This window comes from Canis lupus, chromosome 2 (assembly GCF_048164855.1).
Source record: "Canis lupus baileyi chromosome 2, mCanLup2.hap1, whole genome shotgun sequence".
Lineage (NCBI taxonomy): Eukaryota > Metazoa > Chordata > Mammalia > Carnivora > Canidae > Canis > Canis lupus.
The window spans coordinates 25,375,841-25,395,021 of NC_132839.1; the positions used below are offsets into that span (position 1 = coordinate 25,375,841).

The 19,181-nt window shown below is 38.6% G+C and overlaps 1 protein-coding gene and 1 long non-coding RNA gene across 4 annotated transcripts in view; one reads left to right on the forward strand and one right to left on the reverse strand.

Moving 5' to 3' along the window:
- Window positions 1-525: 525 nt before the first annotated feature.
- XRCC4 (X-ray repair cross complementing 4) overlaps window positions 526-19,181 on the reverse strand; it is a 251,689-nt gene continuing 233,033 nt past the window's right edge. Inside the window, exon 11 of one of the 3 annotated variants that reach the window (XR_012015024.1) lies at window positions 526-1,606. The gene's annotated coding sequence lies outside the window, so the exon portion shown is untranslated. The remainder of the gene's footprint in view (window positions 1,607-19,181) is intronic. The other 2 variants (XR_012015029.1, XM_072793103.1) reach the window with 2 other exon arrangements.
- Window positions 9,138-11,555, forward strand: LOC140614178 (uncharacterized). The gene is made up of 2 exons (XR_012015079.1): window positions 9,138-9,328; window positions 11,272-11,555. It is a non-coding gene; the product is annotated as an uncharacterized lncRNA (long non-coding RNA).

Consider the following 19,181-nt stretch of genomic DNA (forward strand, 5'->3'; position numbering starts at 1 on the left):
TCATTTATTTTTGTCTTCCACCCCTTCTCCTTTCTTTCTCATGACTCTAAAATATTAACAACCAATATTATAAAAGATTAGGTAAGCAGATAAAAACTTGGGTCACTTACAGTGCAAAAAAATTACTGAATTGTTAAACTATTTTATCTTCATCAAGTATATTCATTCTCTTCAAAGGATTGAAGGCATATTCTGAATTGGGTAATGGATTGATTAGAGAAAGGAAAAGGGAACTAGAAATGTGGTATTTCTGGATAAGTCCATAAAAAATGATGAAAAACCAAAGGTGTACATTAAGGCCTAATAACAAGAATAGATAATAGGCTAGGATCGCAATTCCAACATTAGATTGAAGATAAGATTTAAATTCTTTGGGGGATCCCTGGGTGGCTCAGCGGTTTAGCGCCTGCCTTCGGCCCGGGGAGTGATCCTGGAGATCCCAGATCGAGTCCCACATCAGGCTCCCTGCAGGGAGCCTGCTTCTCCCTCTGCCTGTGTCTCTGCCTCTCTCTCTGTCTCTCATGAATAATAAATAAAATCTTAAAAAAAATTATTTGATGGAAATATAAATAACTGCCCTATTCATTCTATAATACCTTTAATAATTTTTTTTCTTTTTTAAACTCTTGATTGCCATGCCATCCATTTTTTTGCGAGGTTAAAAAGCCCTCAGCTCCATGGTGTATGGAGCCATTCGTATTAGAATGGTTAAACAATAAAAAGAAGTCTGACACTAGCATAAAATCCATGGATTTGCTGATCACAATGTACATTAGCTTATTGATGGACTTTAATATCTGGTAGACTCTAAATGCTTTACAAAGTCATAGAGATATTTTGGCATTTACAGTGAAACTCTTTTCTGAACATTTGGTTTTAATAATATTGAAGATCTTCTAGTTTAACTTTCTTTCACATTTATAGACACTTCGTTAAGCCAGTCTTTTAAAATAAAAGAAAAATGGTTAATGATCCCATCTCAGGACAACATAGTGTAGCAACGGACTGCAGGCTCAAGTACCAAAAGGGCAAACACAAATAGTTGTAAAACAACTATAATGTAACGACCCACATTTTGTGTCACCATGACTCAGGATACCCAGATAGGGTCAAAATAAAATAGTGGTAAACAAAGCTAAAATGTCAACATACATTTGGGCTGGTCCACTCTGTCTAGAGCAATTAATTCCTCCATTCCCTATCCTCCTCTCATTTCCCCTGATGTTCACTCTGCTTTACCAGTCTTTGAAGTTCAAGGAATTTATGAAAGAAAATCTGTTCCATGATGTGAACTAGTTTTTCTACTTCGTGTCTAAAAGGGCTACTTAGCTTTTGCTTCTTTTCCCAAGACCAGAGAGAAGACTCCGAAGTCCCAGAAGATCTAGACACAACACAGCAACCTCCTACAGGGATGTGAAGCCTTGAATTTCTCAGGAGAATGTAATTAATTGCTTCTTTGGCAAATAAGGGAGGGCAGTGTGAGTCATTCACTCATGGTAAGCTCCGATGGAAGTTTTATTTTATATTCTTCAAAGTGGGAACAGCTTCTTTTTTTTCCCCACAGTTATAACAATATTCTGTGCTTACTCTTAAAATATCAAAGAATCTAGAAAGGTAAGAGAAGAGGTCTCAATTGTAACTTTGCAAGCCATACAGCCATTTTGTTGCATATTCTACAATTTTTACTATGGAAACACACACAGAGTTGTTTAACAAAATACATCCTTGTTACAGTTGTGGTGAAAAACACATAAAATAAAAAAAACACGTAAAATAGACTTTACCATTTTAAGTGTACAGTTCATCAGTGTTAAGTTTATTCACATTGTTCTGGAACAGATCTCCAGCACTTTTTCACCTTGTAGAACTGAGATTCTATGTCGTTTTTAACAAAAGCGGTCCCTCAGCCCTGGTAACTACCATTCTACTCTGAGTTTAAATACTTTAGATACCTTATATAAGTGAATCATGCAATAGTTGTCTTTTTGTGAATGGCTCATCTCACTTAGCATAGTGTCTCCAAGATTCATCCATAGTATAACATGCGACAACTTCCTTCCCTTTTAAGGCTGAACAATATTCAATTGTATGTATGTACCACATTGTTTTTATCTGTTCATCCATCAGTTGACATTTGGGCTGCTTCTCTCTCTTGGCTATTGTGAATAACACTGCAAAGAACATGGGTGTGCAGATATCTCTCTCTTTTTTTTTTAAGATTTTATTTATTTGTTCATGAGAGATACACACACACACAGAGGCAGAGACACAGGCAGAGGATGAAGCAGGCTCCATGCAGGGAGCGCGATGTGGGACTCGATCCCAGGACCCCAGGATCATGACCTGAGCCAAAGGCAGACGCCCAAACGCTGAGCCACCCAGGTATCCCAGATATCTTTTTAAATGAACATTTATATCGTTTATAATTCTCAAAACTATGAACCTAAGTATTTGTATAATCGATCAATTATTCTTTTAAAAAGTTCCTATCAGTAGGATTTCTGAGTCAAAGGCTCTATGCATAAAAAGGAACCTATATTTCAAGTAATACATGTGTCAGGTACAGATCAAACATTACAATATTTTTTATTAAAGCAAGCCTTTTTTTCCTTTTCTTTTTGAGTATAGTTGGCACACAATGTTACATTAGTTTAAATTGAACAACACAGTGATTCAGACAAGTTTATATGTTATGCTATGCTTACAGTATGTGTAGCTACCCTGTCCCCATACATCACTATTACAACATCATTGACCATATTCCTTATGCTGTGCGTGTATTCCATGATTTATTCATCCCATAACTAGAAGCCTGTATTTCCCTCTCCTCTTCACTCATTTTGCCCAGCTCCTACCTCCCTCCCCTCTAGCAACCATCCATTTGTTGTTCTCTGTTGTATTTATAGGTCTGATTCTGCTTTTTATTTGTTTATTCATTTAAAACAACAGTCTTTTTCCCCGTGCCTCTCCATTGTCAGCCCAATGCCCCAATAGATCCAGAAACAAATTTTTAAAATTGTTTTTGGTTTCATTCTCTGTCCCTTACCACAGTTATTCTAGACCATTGGTTCTGAACCATGACTACACATTGGAATCACCTCAGAAGCTTTTTAAAAAAATACTGAATTCTGTACTCTATGCCATTTAAATAACGCATCATCTTTTAAAGTAGGGCCTGGGCTATTTTTAAAAAATGGTATTTTTTAAAAAGCTCCCTAGGTGATTCTAATAACCCATAGCCAAAGCTGAGAATTACTCTTTTAAAGGAGTGATATTCAAACTTTAATATGCAGATAAAACACTGACAGATCTTGTTAAAATGCAGATCCCATTTCAATAATTCTGCAGTGGGGAGGAGGGCTGAGATTGGGCTTTTCTGAAGTGATGTCAACACTTCATTTTGCTGTATGAAGGAGCTAGATAATACATGTATTCTTCTGTTCAATTACTTTAGACAATATGCAGTGATTCCCTAAGGTGAAGACGAGGGGGGGTGTTGATCATTTTCATTTCCATCTCAATATATATTTTTAAGATTTTGTTTATTTATTTGAGATAGAGAGAGCTCAGGCTGGGGGTGGTGGCGGTAGAGGGAGAGGGAGAAGCAGACTCACAGCTGAGCAGGGACCCAGACATGGGGCTCGATCCCAGGACCCCAGGATCATGACCTGGGTCAAAGGCAGATGCTTAACCACCTGAGTCACCCATGTGCCCCTCCAAGTCAGTATTTGTTAAATTACTTTTAGTTTTATTATTGGTTTCTTTTAGGTAATAAAACAAAATTCTCATTTCTTTTTCTAATTTTGACAGTATTGCTTGATCTTGACCACTCCTTAAAAGATGAGATAGTTTTCTATTTTTCCATCTTTCCTCCTAGAAAACTTTTGTTCCATCTTTTGTTAGCTTTGACATGTAATCCAAGTAGCTAATATTTCTGTTCTCTCCTGCAAATACAAATATATCTTCCACGTTATGTCATTAGGCTGTCTCTTAAGTAGAAAACCGATAAAATGATTTGCCAATGTTAGCTTTAATACAAAAAACAGATATACACCATGCCAACTGATGCACTAGGCTTCCAGTGCCTTTTCCATGGGCCCTTGTAGAGGAATCTAGGCTACCCAAAAGATATTGTTTGTAGCATGAAGGTCCATGGATTCCTTAAAACCTAAGCATTTAATTTTCATCACATTTTGATCAAGACTTTGCAGTACAACTTTTCCGCTGCAATTTCTAGTACTTCCTACTCCCACACCTTTTGTTGCTTATCCTTTAGTTTCTCCAGACTCTAAGCCATATGAGCATTCCATAAGCCACATGCTGTCCCTGAGGTTCAGCCTACCCCTGGGACTTATTGTTCCAGTCTCTTCAGGACTCGTGGTTCCTAGAGCCCTGTGGCAACCTGTAACACCCTTTATTCCTTTCCTGGGTCCGAGCCACTGTTCCCACCTTCCTTGGTTACCGATCTCTTCTGCTGACACTCAAGTAGCTTCATATGAGATGACACATAGGTGATAAATGTACTTAGTGCTTGTATCTCTGAAACTGTTTATAGAGAATTCTAGGTAAAACGTTTTACTTCAGAACTTTAAAGGTATCAGTTGGAATCTCTTTCCTTTGTGAATTGTGACTTTTTTCGCCCTAGTGGCTTGCAAGGTTTTCTTTTTAATTCTATTATTCTGAAATTTCACCACAGTGTGTCAAGTTGGGGGGTTTGTTTCCATTCATTGGGTTGGACACTCAGTGAGCCATTTCAAACCAGAGTCTTATTGTTCTTTAGCTCTAGCACATATCTTTTTTTATTATTTGGTTGAATAATTTAAACACTGCCTTGCCTCCTCTCTTTCTGAGGTTTTTAATAGTTGAATACAGGCTCTCTCCATGTGTTCTTCAGATTTTCCATCCTTTGCCTTTTATTTAATGTTTTGAAAGATTTCCTTGATTTTATTTTTTCCAGTATCTCTACTAATTTTTTTTTATTTTGGCAAATTATATTTTAAATCCCTAAGAGTGCTTTCTCATTCTCCCCTCCTACTTCCTGTTTTGTAGATGTATAGTCTTTTCTTGAATCTTTTTGAGAATATTTCTAAGGATGATTTTTTAAAATTCTTTTTGTTTCCTCAATCATCTGTTTCCTCTGAAACAGATGAACCTGAAAAACAGGTTGTTTTTCTATATTTTAGAATTTGGTATTTCTCTTTTTATACTGCTAGTTCTCCTCATGTTCTAGTGACTTCTGTTATTAAGAAAGCAGGCCTGGGTAGATGGAGATGTTTCTGCTTTGGTAGTGGCATAAGACTATTCTCCTAGGAGGTCTCTCCCCTTTTGAAATGTTTTCCTGGGTTGGGGCAAGCAGCGTTGACCAGTGAACTCAGATCAATGGGAGTGGGAGCGGGCTGTCAGGCTGAGTGCCTGCACAATGCTCAAATGATAATGGCTTCCCTCTGAGGCATCAACAAATTTAGACATGTTATCTTTTCCCAGCATGTTCCGTTTCTTTAGAAGGGAGTCATCATCTATTTTGTCTGGGGTAAAATGCGAGTTGCCTGCTTACATATGTGGGAGATAGGGGGCTGACTTGAAGAATTCTGGGCATAGTCAGACCTTTAAGTAATCTCTGTCTTTAGTTCCATCTTTCACTCTCCCTCTGTTGTGTCTACTGACTGCACTCAAGGCATCTCAGGGGTTCCACAAGGCAGATTAGCTTTCTTCCTCTACAGTGCTGTCAGAGGGTACTCTAGGCTGATGATTTCTCTGTCCTCTTTTCTGTCTAATGGCTCTCATCTACCTCTTTGTATTCCAGGAATTTATTAAATAGCTCAACCTTTGGTGACACACACATTTCCCATTCTCGTTTGTTGGGCCAGGCAGATGCCCTTTTCATTTTAGTCATTACTATGTTCTCCTGCTCTACTCTCCATCACAGAGCAGTGAGCAGCTCCTGTAAATGACACTTATGTGCCAATGGGCTTCCATGGAAGTTCAGCCAGTGGGAAGCCCTGGAAGGATACTGGAGAGAGAGAAAAGGAAGAAGGCAATATATTCCTCCCTTCCCTTTCTGCCCTGGGCAGCATGTCTAGAAGTGTTGCATTTCTTCTTTCTTGTCCAACACCTCCTGACCTCAAGCAGCCCCTTTGTGTATGGTTTCAGCTCTTGCCATGCAGACTGGGCTTCTTAGACTCCAGCAATAATTTCTTCCTTGGCCCCTTCAGCCCTAGTTGTGGCAGTAGTGCCTGATGTCGCAAATTCATCTGGCTTATTAGACGTTCCTAACACTTTCAGAAATAGGTGCCCATATTGAGTTTTCTCTATTAAACTATTTGGTTCAATTTTCCTGACTGAACTTGAGAGATACAGATATAAAGGGGGATTCTAGTCTACATTTCTATATTTTGAATTCAATAAGGTCTTGGAAGAAATGAGAGGCCAATGCATGTGTTTAGCCTGCCATCTTGAATTGGAAAAAATATACATTTTGAGGCTTTTGATACATATTGCCAAATTGCCTACTAGAATGTTTGTATCAAATTACATCCCCACTGACTGTGATGGTATCCATATCCCATCACCCTCAAAACACAGGGTATTGATGCTTCTTTTTAAACACTGCATCCAGTCTTTGTACAGGGATCTAATGAAAACTTCAAGTTTTCCTGGCTCAGAAGATTTCATATTTGTGTTGTTCTAACAGCTGGAAATGATCTATGAGGAGATAGAGCCAATAGCACTCTCCTAACATTTGATTCAAGATGGTTGGCCACGTTACTAAGGAGCCCAGAATCCCAACAGTATGAAAAAGAAAGCAGCTTTTCCAGTGTCTGCTTCTGATATCTAAAAGGAAGGAATTATTCTGGCTCTCTAGAAAAGTAAAATTCCTCAAGATAAATAAAATCATTGCTAAGATCCAAATTATTAAAGCATGACTCAAAGAAGAGACTGTCTCACAAAAGACTGAGTTAAAATCAACTCCTAATATCTCTGCTTCCTAGCTTAAAAATTCATTGGAGAAAGTTGCCACCTGTCTCCCCGAGGATCTCTCATAGATTTCCAGTTAGAGTACTAAACACAGAATAGGAGTACTAGAAATCAGGAACCTCCAATTTCACCTTATGAAGTAGTGGCATAATTGCAGCTTTCTCTGTAAACATGTGGAAATATCAATCTGGAGTCTTGATTAGCCACAGGTGTCCATGACTCAGCCCATTTTATGGTGGCTTCACCCAATACTTACTTTCCCTGCAATATTGCTCTTGATACTTACCACCTTATCACCTGCTAGTCATCATTCCACCCACTCCAGACCTCCTGTGCCTGCCATGTGCCTTCTGCTTGCACAGAGTATATTGAGATATGCTTTTACACCAACTAATCGCTCTTGAATGCACATAATTTACACTCTTTGGTCTCAGTTTTCTTATCTATTAAATGAGGCTAAATGATCCGGGAACTTCCATTCAGCTCTGAGAAGGAGCTATGATGGCTGGGAAATAATGTGTCTTTAGTAAAGTCATTTAGCTAGGGCTGTTATATTCTCAAATCTGGCCACGTGATCTTGTTTTCCAGAAAGGTTATTTTATTTTTTTATGTGTTCAAAGCATGAGTTTAAGTACTTAAAATGCAGTACAATTTTTTTCTATCCTGTTCTGACATTTCTCTTTTTCTCCTTCTTGTCTTAATATTCCAGGAGCATCAAAGAGTGGAAGTGTTTCATCTCTCTCTTGACGTCCGAGAGGGCCATGCTCTGTTATTCAGTGAGTCCATTCACATCTCTCTTACTCTCCCTATCGTCCACCAACAGGTTACTGTGGGATGAAGAGATTTGGTTTTATGAAATGATGAACCAGTGCTCTGACTAAACCCAAATGTTTTGGTGACTGTTGGGGTGGAACCCAATAATTCTGCCAAGTTGGGATTAGCACCAGTGCTACTTCCCCCTTGGTGGAGATTCAGCTGAAAATCATGGTTAAAGAGAGATGAAGGAAATCCAGTATGCAAGTGGACTGCAATTATAATGACCACCCAAAGTTTTTTTTTTCAAAGCTTCAAAGAAAGGAAAATGGAAAACCTCATCACACACATTAACACACCATTTGTAATTTGCCTAATGCGTATCTTTGTTGAAAACTATTTCTAGTGAGATGGATGAAAAGCTAACATGGTCAACAGATCAGGCCAAATCAAGCACAAAAAAAAATGTCCCTAGGGCTTTTTAAATTTCATATCACCACAATCTTCTATATACATAATTTCTTACCAGTCTTCTCAGTCACAACTTGTTCCTTTGAACCCTAAGAATCAAGGTAAGGTTCAAAAATCATCTTATAAAATAACCATTTATCATTCTAGTCTCAAAAGTTGTAAGATGTACTAAACACATGTTTTACTTCCTATTAAGGAATTTAAATTTAATCTAGTTACCTCCTTATTAAAGATGGGACATCAAAGAATTCAGTATGAATAAAACATTCTGTACATGTTGTCCTTTTTGTGCATAAGTTAAGTCTTGGAAATCAATTTGCTTTTTTTATCTAGTATTCCTAGAAGAGATAACTAGCAGGAGTCAACAATGTATGGCACAGGATTCCAGAAAACTGGGTTCCTCTTGCTCTATGCTAACTACTTGGAACAAGTACACAGACTAATTTGTCCACACAAGATACAACTTCTAAATGAAGTCTGTTCTTCTCTTAGCATTCGTTATGCTCGGCAAATACCAATCCTAACTGAACCCAGTTCTTTACTAATGGCTGAGGCACAAGATAACAGTTTTATCTATATATTTCCAAGATGAAGTTTTGCTGTCTGTCTATTCTCAGTCCAAGTAAATGCATAAGTAAGTCTTCTCTATATTACAGGTGATACAAAAAAAAAAGTATGTTTTATGGATAACAAATGGCATCTCTATTTTATTCACACTATTTCTCTGGGAAGTAAGGAGTATTTTTCGAGTCTTCTGAACATATCTGGAAATTTAGAGTTGCAAAGCAAAAAAAAAAAACAACTGAGAAATTTCATTAAATGATATCATTAAAAGACACCCACCAATGGGGAGATATGAAGAAAAGCAAGTCCACTTTTTTTTACAAGTGTATCAAGGTTCATGATTAGAATGAGCCCACAACCAGGCAAAGACTTGACTTCAATACAAGGAAAGGCCTTTTGTCTGGCTGCGGCCTTTGACGTTAGTGGAGAACATATGAGGTTGAGTAATTTAAGAAATGCTGGGGGAACAAACACTTCCGGAAAGCACTTTTACACTGTGGATTACGCTGTGCCTACTGCCTCTGTACAGCATCTGCCTTATCTGGTGCTTAGACAAGAAGTACACGTGAGTAGGTCCCCTTCGTAAAGAAGCTGACTTCCAAAGAGAGGTCAAGTGGCTAGCTTGTGAGAAGAGAGCTAGGCAGTGGGAGATCAAGGATTGGAACGTCAAAGTTAGTGACTCCAGCCTACTCTATCCTGCTGTGACACTATCTCCACTTTGCTGGGAAAAAAGTGTTGCTGGAATTATCTATCAATGGAACAGACGTTTGTGCTATTTGCAGTTATTTGGGGGAAATGTTTCTGGTTAACAGTAAGAAATATTTGCTTCTCGTGTTTCAGAGGTCATCATGAATGGTGTAGGTATGGGACTAATTCTTTTTGGCAGCCATGCCCTGGAGGGAAAGGGGAGCCAGAATTATCTCACAGACAAATAGAAAGGAACAGCAAGTTTTACACCCACTGGCTTTAAAACGACAGCCAGTTCCCCTTGTGACGTCTGCCTCAAGCTGAGTAATGCACTTGAGAACTGTTTTGCCAGCCTCTCAGAACGTAATCTTTAACCCCTTTTATTTTGGATCCTGGGACACTGTGGCATTGGAAAAAATGATACACTGCCAGGTTAAAAACAATAAAATTTAAACTGCCTTTCTTCTTCTTTCTCATATGCAAAGATGCAGAAGCCAATGCTATTGGTAACTGTGCATGACAGTGTGTGGTGGAAAGGGTCAAGTCAAAACTCTGTGACTCACACATCCTATTCACTTCTGTGTGGCCATAACATTAGTGGCCATAATAACATAATAAGAGTATTCAGAATGTCGGGTGATGACTGGCTTTTTCACCTTGATAAATACTTGGTGCTCACAGGTTAATATTTCTATGTCTCCCAATAATCTATTTGCTTGTAGTACTCTAATAAATTTCAACAATTCTTAGAGATGCTAGCTAGTGTTGAAGCTATTCTAGTCTATTCTATTTATGCTGAATTTGATTATTTTAATGCCATTTTTTTCCGTTCTAATCATTGGTGATAACTTGGAAATAAATATGCAATGGCATTTGACAGTTCATTATTCCTATAGGTAAATATTCATTGGGTTTAGAGAGAATGGTGGTGTTAAGCTGATTAATGGTTAATTAAATCAAATATTTATTTGTTCCATTATTTCATTTGTAGTTTAGGTTTCCTTTTACATTCTTTTTATATGCTTTCTGACATGACATATTTTTAAAGACTATGGAAATAATTTAAAGATTTGAGCTCTGGTGGATGTTTATCTACTAAGTTTGAAAATGCAATATTTTGATAATACTGTACTATAACTGTCACACAAATGCTTTTCTAATGTTTTAACGTTGAGTATTGCAGTTGCTGCTTTGTACAGAGGTTACTGCAATAAAGGAAGTGGCTTCATTAAAACTAAAAAAAATAAATAAATAAATAAAATTGGGCAGGGCCTCACAGACTTCACTCTTGAATAACTCACATGGTTTCTGCTCTACTATGAAACCACCAATATTTTTGTAATATTTTTCTTTAAATTGACTCATTCTATTATTTTAAAAGATTATATCATGATAAAGGATAAAGAATAGGTGGATAAAGAATATATTGCTTGCCTTAAATAGATGGTAAGTATAAAATACATATACAGTGAATGCAAATCAGTGCTTTAAAATTTATGTAAATACTGATATCTTGTGCTAAAGGCTCTGAATGTGAGGCCTAGATACTCTCTGTTAAAAAATAAATGAAAAACAGTGTAAGGGCAGGGACACTGAAAAGAAGCATTAAATATATGCAAATACCAAATTAAGTTTTCCTCTTTTGTGTGATCAGAAAGATTGAAAGAAAACTGTTAAGTCAACTTTTCATTATGGGAATCAGAATAATAATGTTGGGTCATTGTGCCATCTTGTGTGCTGTCCACTTTGGGAAATATTTCAGTAAAGAGTCTTTATAAAACATCTTAATTTTGAAAGGGCATTTTTTTTTTTTCTAAGTAGGCTCTACACCCAGTGCAGAGCCCAACATGGGGCTTGAATTCACAACCCTGAGATCAAGACCTGAGCTGAGATCAAGACCTGAGCTGAGATCAAGAGTCAGATGCTTGGGGATCCCTGGGTGGCTCAGTAGTTTAGTGCCTGCCTTCCACCCCGGGCATGATCCTGGAGACCTGAGATCAAGTCCTGCATCGGGCTCCCTGCATGGAGCCTGCTTCTCCCTCTGCCTGTGGCTCTGCCTCTCTCTGTGTGTCTCTTATGAATAAATAAAAGCTTAAAAAAGAAAAGAGTCAGATGCTTAACTAAGTCTCCCAGATGCCCCCGAAAGAGCATTTCTATTGCTCACTTAGACACTAGTGAGAAAGAGAACTGAGACAAGGGTGGGTGTTGCTTTACCTTCACAGTCAATTCCATTCGACACAAAATATGAATTATGTGCTCAGCTATTTCAAATAGTTTATTATTCTATTGGTGAAGAGAGAAAAATACATTTAAAACAAATAGCCACAAAACAAATCAACACTCTTAAGGGTGCATGCTAAGGAGGTAGGCAGATAAGAGCACACAAAGAGCCTTTGGGTTCTTCTTTCGTGAATAAAGGACAAAACAACACTCCTTACAGATGGATAAATTAGAAATGGGCCACAAATGGATGGAAGCAGCCCAGTGGGGCTCAAGGCATGGTGAAGAGGAGGCAAGAACAAGAAAAATGAGATTTCTGGTCCTACTTTCCTGCCCCAGGGGCACTATCAGTGTTCAAAGGAGGGAGAGAAGCCCCACTCATGCTAAACATTATACTTTCAACGTCTATAGCTTGAGAAAATGCATAATGATCAAAGGCTTCTATTAATTCACCGAAGCAAGTAAGTGAATTTATATTTTATTCATCACCTCATCTATCGACATTTAAAAAATAGTACTGTGTCTGTGTATGACATATTATTTATTTAGTCTACTCATACTGAATGTGCATATGGATTTAAAGACCCCCTCACAATAAATTCTGCTACCCTCGGGGGTCCGAGACCTACTGGTTGGTAACCACGGAAAGGACAGGCTTATGATTGATGACAGTGAGGAGGGCCTGGGGCACATCTGCGGGTCCTCTATTGCTTTTATCATCATGACCCTCACACTTTCTTCCTGAAACTCTGCACTCCTCTCTGTTTACTGAAAATACTTTCTGTATAAACTTCAACAAGTTGGTTATGATTCTCCACAGTGGGAACATTTTTTTTCATGCTAAAAAATGAATTTGTGCTTTAATTGGAGACTTTCACAAGTGGGAGAAAAGTCATTTTAAATTCAAGATGTACCACGTCTTCTGCTGCATTTAATAATATTTTAGTCCTGAAGCTAGGTGGTGAATACATGGTTGTTTGCTGTGTGACTCTTCATACCTTTGTGACATCCATATTTAATAATAAATGAAGGCATAAGAATTTCCCTCAAAGTTAGTTTTTTTCTTAACATTGTTATCACAAGCCAATAAAATCTACCAATAAAATTATTACTTGCTGCACAAAGCATAGTGAAATAACACTATAAACTTACTTTCTGAGTGTTTTCTGGACTTTTAACTCATTTGCCCTAGTAGTTTTATCAGAACTTGTGATTCAAATGTGCTTGTGAACTTTTGCCCATATGTGCATTCCTTCTTTTGGGTCTGCCTTTTGTGTGACCCTAAGGATATTTGTGACTTTCTTTTTTTTTTTTTAATTTTTTAAAAATTTATTCATAAGGGACAGAGATAGGGAGAGGCAGAGACACAGGCAAAGGGAGAAGCAGGCCCCATGCAGGGAGCCCGATGTGGGACTTGATCCCTTGTGACTTTCTTACAAGTAGGGTTCAATGGATCATATATATGTTCTGGGCAGTCACTCCCTCTCTCCTGCAGCAGCAGTATCTTTCTCTTACCATGGCACAACTTACTATAAACTTGTCTATGTTTTCTGTCTACATGTACTAATAATGTCCTAGCCAGTTTCAAACCACTCCACTCCAGCTTCTGTCCCTGTGATACCACGGGAAGTGCTCTTGTCATAGTCACAAACCACTTTTGTATGGGCCAAAAGGTCACTTTTTGGTCCTCAGGTCATTCACTTGCTTTCTCAGATGCATGTGACATGTTGACATACTTTCTTAAGTCTGTTTCCATTATACTCATTTATTTATTCATTCAGGAAGATCTATTCTAGGTACAAAGAGTAGAACAGTAAAAATCACTTGTGTTTACGGATGACTATGACAGAGACAGAGAAGCAAATATGCAGTTATAAGGGCAATGTAGTCTAGATGTGCTAAATGCTATGGTGGGGAAAAAAAGGTGTTAACACAGGACCTATGAGGAATGGCTAATCAGGATTTAAAAGGTCAGGGAAAGCTTTTTGAGGAAGAGACATTTAATCCAAGTCTTAAAAGATTAATAGGAATTAGAATGGAGAAATATAGTGAGAAAGAGTCCCCGAGACAAAGAGAAGAGAATATGCAAGTGCTTGGAAGTGAAGAGAGAGGGGCACCTGGGTGGCTCAGTGGCTGAGCATCTGCCTTTGGCTCAGGGCCTGATCCCAGGGTCCTAGCATCAAGTCCCACATTGGGCTCCCTGCATGGAGCCTGCTTCTCCCTCTGCCTGTGTCTCTGCCTCTCTCTCTCTCTCTGTCTCTCATGAATAAAAATAAAATATTTAAAAAAGATTTAAAAAAAGGAAGTGAAGAGAGAACATGAAAAGATGGTGTAACTTAGTGTGGATAAAATGAAGAAACTTAGTGTGGATAAAATGAAGAGTTGGCTTTCTTTTTTTTTAAAATTTGGTTGGGGGGGGGTGGCGGGGAATAGTAACAAAAGAATGATAACAGGTCACCAAAGTAGGGAAGCATCACATCATGAGTGGCCTTAAGACAATTTAAGAATATTGGACTTTTTAAATTCAGGGCAGGAGGGGACAAGTGAGGAGTGTGGACCTGGAAAATAATTGAATCAGGGGAAAGGACTGGGTAGGGGCAGGATTAGAGGGCAAGACTTGTTAGGAGTCTGTGTCAGTGATCCAGGCAACAGTAGTAGTGTTGGTGGGGGTAGAGAAAATTGGTCATTATGGAGGAACAGAATTTAATGATTGGGTGGGGGCCACGATGGAAGAAAATATCTGGTCATGAATGGAAGAGTCAATAATAACAACAATAAGGTTGGTGCTCTCCACCAGTGTAGAAATCAACCAAGTAGGAATGAGATGTGGCTAAAGGTAGAAGGGAGATCATGAGTTCGGCTGGAGCTTACTAACACTTCAAAAGCAGAGACACACTTGGACAGGCAGTGGGGACCTGGAAAAGGACTGGCTCTCCTCTGTCTTTCTGAGATAAGGAATGAGGAAATAATTGAGGATTTCTCTGTTCCCAGGAGCTTTCTCAGGGAGATGTCTCAATGACCCATAACACAAGATGTAGAGTGTAGAGTGACAGGTTTCTAGCATGGAAAAAGTAGGAAAAGTAGGAGTGTCCTCCTACTTTCTTCTAAGTAAGAGGACACTTCCCACTACAGACAGATAGAAGCCACAGCTCCAGATCCACAGCTCCAGGAACCAGGGTATCAGGGAATCTCTCACAAGAATCAGACATGTAATGATAAAGGACACATGACTCCATTGCCAAGTTTTTGGCAATATGCTGTAAGAGGCCTCAGGGGTCATAAAGGGTAAGGAGTTTAGGGGAAACAGAAATAGCCCTGAAATAGCTAAAACCTGGGTTGGGGGGCTTGTGTCTTTCGTCAGGATCCTGACAAGGTCTTGGCAATATATCCAAGTTTGGGATCAGCAAATCCAGCCACGTTGGAATAAGGATAGATGAAATAAAGAAAAATATCAGTTTTTTAAATCTCAGCTTTGTTGGCTTGTGAATTTTATTTTGTATTTAATGCTGCATGTCATTTTCAGTGGAGGTCTTGTTTCTTACAAGATCATTGCTTTTGCAGTTTTATCTGGAATAATATGCAAAAAAAATGGGGAAGCATTTCCCTTTTAAATAAATTATTTAAACTGCCATTTGTCTGTTTAATGCCAATGCCCTTCTTACTTGAGATATTGTGCCTCTCTGTGCTGTTAGCAGGATAAAAATGAAAGACTGAAAGACTTCAAATATTTTGGTCCAAGGGAACCATTCTTCCGTTTTCAACCTGAGTTTTCCAGTTATATTCGCATCACTTCTCTATCGACCTTGCTAATACTTTACATACCAATACAACCTAAGCCTTATTGAAAGGCTAGCAGTACACTATTAATGGAGTGTATTTCACTTTAGGAAGTCTGTTGGGAATTCCCAGAAAATTATATTTAGTGTATGTTAAAGGCTGAAATTTCTTCTGCAAATGAGTAAATTTCTTCCATGATTAGAACTAGGGCAGAAGCGACAAGGACTAGATCTTGTGGATGACCTGAATTTCTGTAAGCAGAGCACATCAACTTCACAACAGTGCCTTGCACAATGGTGGCCACCTCCCTTCTGCTGTATTAGTCATTATTAGCCACACCAGGGAGTGGTTTAACTCAGTTTACAAAAAAGGGATTGTTCTGCCACCCTCAGGGGAGTGTTTCATCACGGGAACCAGCTCTGCTGCATCGGGCATCATACTGCACCCATCTTTCCTTCCTAACAGTTTTGGCTAAACTGGAAGTGGCAGCGGATCAACACTAACAATCCTGCACCCTTAACGCAGCTATTTTTGGGCATCAGGCACTGTGCTAAGTGCCATTTTACATGAGCTCATTTAATCTTCAGAACCACCTGTGATGTGAGATTATTGGCTGCATTTTAGAAATGACAAAACTGAAATCAGGGAGACGAAGACATTTCTCAAGGGTCACCCAGAAGGAGGGTTTGAATTCAACTGTTTGACCCTTGAAACTGTTCTCTTAATCTTAATTTTGAATCTGAGTCTGTCACTGGACCAATGGCTTGCAAATTTTGTTCCCAAAGGATGAGGGGGACAGAATTCTTGGATTCTACCCCAACTCTCTTTTTGTTGCTTTATATATTAAGGTTCAATGTAGAGCTCACTGAAATAAGAAACCATATCCATTTTTTAAAGAACAGTTTGAAGTTTCTGCATTTGCTCTGCTCTCTCTATAAATCAGCTCTTTACCTGACATGGAATCCAGAACTGCCTGTTTTGTCTACTCTAGTGACTAAAAGAAAAGCCTCACCGATGACTATAAAGTCTAAAATCTTGTGTCCGTAATGCTGGGTTAGATCAATGAAGGCCTGTCAAAAGGATCCTATAATAAGACAAAGGGTAGCCAGTAGAAGTCCACTGTCCTCTATCTTTGGCATCAATTTATTAGCCATCTTGTCATACAGGAGTGTCCTAGGACAAGAGGCATGGGCAGGTGTATTTTGTTAGTGGAATGTTGGAAACGGAAAGTTATAACAGTGAAGGCCTAGTGAAGAGACCATGACAGATCAAGTGGGACAGAGAAAAAGCAATTTTTTCCCAATGAACTAGTACCATGTAGCAGAAATTTAATGACAGAGAGCAAGAGCGAGAGTGAGAGTGAGAGCAAGAGATCTTATTTGTTGCATAAAGGACAGCTAATCAGATTTAATTTATTACAGGCCACTCTAAGAAACCACATGCTGAGACTTACAATTTTTCCTAATGACAGTCTTACAGTTAAGAAAATATCACTGTCTTCATTCTAGATAGCTATCATTTCATAATTCAGAGAAAATATTGTGAAAATTTATTATATGGCATGGAAAACTTTTGGAATCAAAGCATTAGTATTATCTAATAGATAAAGGAAGCCCAGATTATAGAGGAAGAATGTATATAAACCACAAACACTCAGCACATCATCTGCAAGGGGTTTCCTGCATTGGACTGCACTTCAAAGTTTTTGGATCTCAAAGAGCAAAAGCTAAGGAATCTGCCATTTTGATGCTGCAGCTAGGCTTTCTTTTCTGGGAACAAAAAACAGCCCAATGTGCCTGTTAGTTATGAATAACTAAGAAAGTAAATATCTCTGTTGCTGAAGCCAAAACAATAACCTGGATTCAGACCTTTTAAGTTCAGAGAATGGGTCTTCAATTTAGTCACATAAATCAGATATGATTTAACAAAATTCTCTTTCTCTGCACATAGTTATTGGGGTGGAGGAGAGTAGAGTAAAGGGCAGAAAACTAGTTTTTATCTTTATATAAATTTATGCTGCTTTACAATAGCATATTATTGTTTATTGTTAGGAAGACCCTCTCAGCACACAGGTCTATGGTGCGTGTGTGTGTGTGTACGATAAATCCATGTGTTGGGTGCCTGGGTGGCTCAGTCATTTGAGACTCTGACTCTTGATTTTGGCTCAGGTCATAATCTCGGGGTCATGGGATCTGGCCTGTGTTGGACTCCACACTTAGCCAAGAGTCTGCTTCAGCTTCTCTCCCTCTCCCCATGCTCCTATTCCCACTCACAGTCTCTCTCAAATAAATAAATAAAAATTTAAAAAATAATGTATGTGTTTGTTATTGTTCCTGTATGTCAAGATCTTAGTGCTAGAGAATCTGAAAGACTACAGAAAAGTTGGGTATGTTTGAAATTGAGATTTTATAAAAGGTTTTTGATTGGGCTTCAAACGGACTGTAGATGCCCATACTTAGTGTAATAGATGGCCTAAGAGCTGTAGTTTGGGAGAAATATACTGGTATTGAACCATTTGACTGCTTAAGTATATGGGTTAGGGCTCAACTCAGAGGGAGAACATGGGGCTTCCCTTAGAGAATTTACAAAATCATTCTGGAAAGAGACAGATATGTTTATGGACAGGCAGGATATGCGATGGCTCAAGAGGCAAAATTTAGGATAAGGAGAGGAGGAACTTTTTTCCTTTGAGCCTCATGGTAATTGGGCTTAGAGGGGACACATAATACAGGAGAATCGTATTGATTCTAGATGTCTATGCTAGATGGTCCATGTTGATACATCGGTTCTTGCACCATGATCACATGTTACCAAGTGACTCCCTATGGATCCAGCCCCAGTAAATTAAACTAGTCAGTGTGGTGCACTTTCCTTGTATTATTCCCAACCTTTAAGGTTTTCAAGTAATCAGTGTGAACAAAAGGACTGCAGAATGACCACCAAATTTAGCAATATGGAAGTTATTGGAGAGCTTGATAAAATCTTAAAGTAAATAAGGGTAGTCTGCTGTGCTACAGGAATCAAAAAAGGCTTATTGCCCCATTGTGGGATGAAGCAGTATAGGGGGGAGACAGTGTGGTGGGGCAGCAGCTTAACAATACCTATCCTAGGGAGATGAACCTATCCTCTGAGGAGTGGCCCACAGAAGGAGCAAAGACCTAGGTTCTGAGCCAGATGGTTGGGTGAAATGATAAACAATGATCAGGATACACCTGTAGACAGAACCACCCAATGATCACATAAGGTGAAGGCTCAGGTCTTTATTTTGGATATTTAAAGTTAACAAAAACATTTGGGGTGAAAATATCTCTTCAGAACAAGAATTTCCTTTGGATATATACCCAGAAGTGGGAATGCTGGATCGCATGGTAGTCCTACTTATACTTTTTTGAGGAACTTCCACACTAGTTTCCACAATGGCTAAACCAATGTACATTCTCACCAACAGTGTGCAAAGGTTTCCTTTCCTCCACATCCTCACCAACACCTGTTATCTTCTGACTTTTTGATGACAGCCATTCTAAGAGGTCTGAGGCAAAACCTCACTGTGGTTTTGATTTTCATTTCCCTGAAGATTAGTGATATTAACCATCTTTTCATATACCTGCTGAGCATTGGCATGCTGTCTTTGAAAATATGTCTACCGGGTCCTTTTCTGATTTTAAAATTGGGTTATTTGTTGTTTAAATAAATATAAATTCCTCATATATTTTGGATATTAATTCCTTATTAGA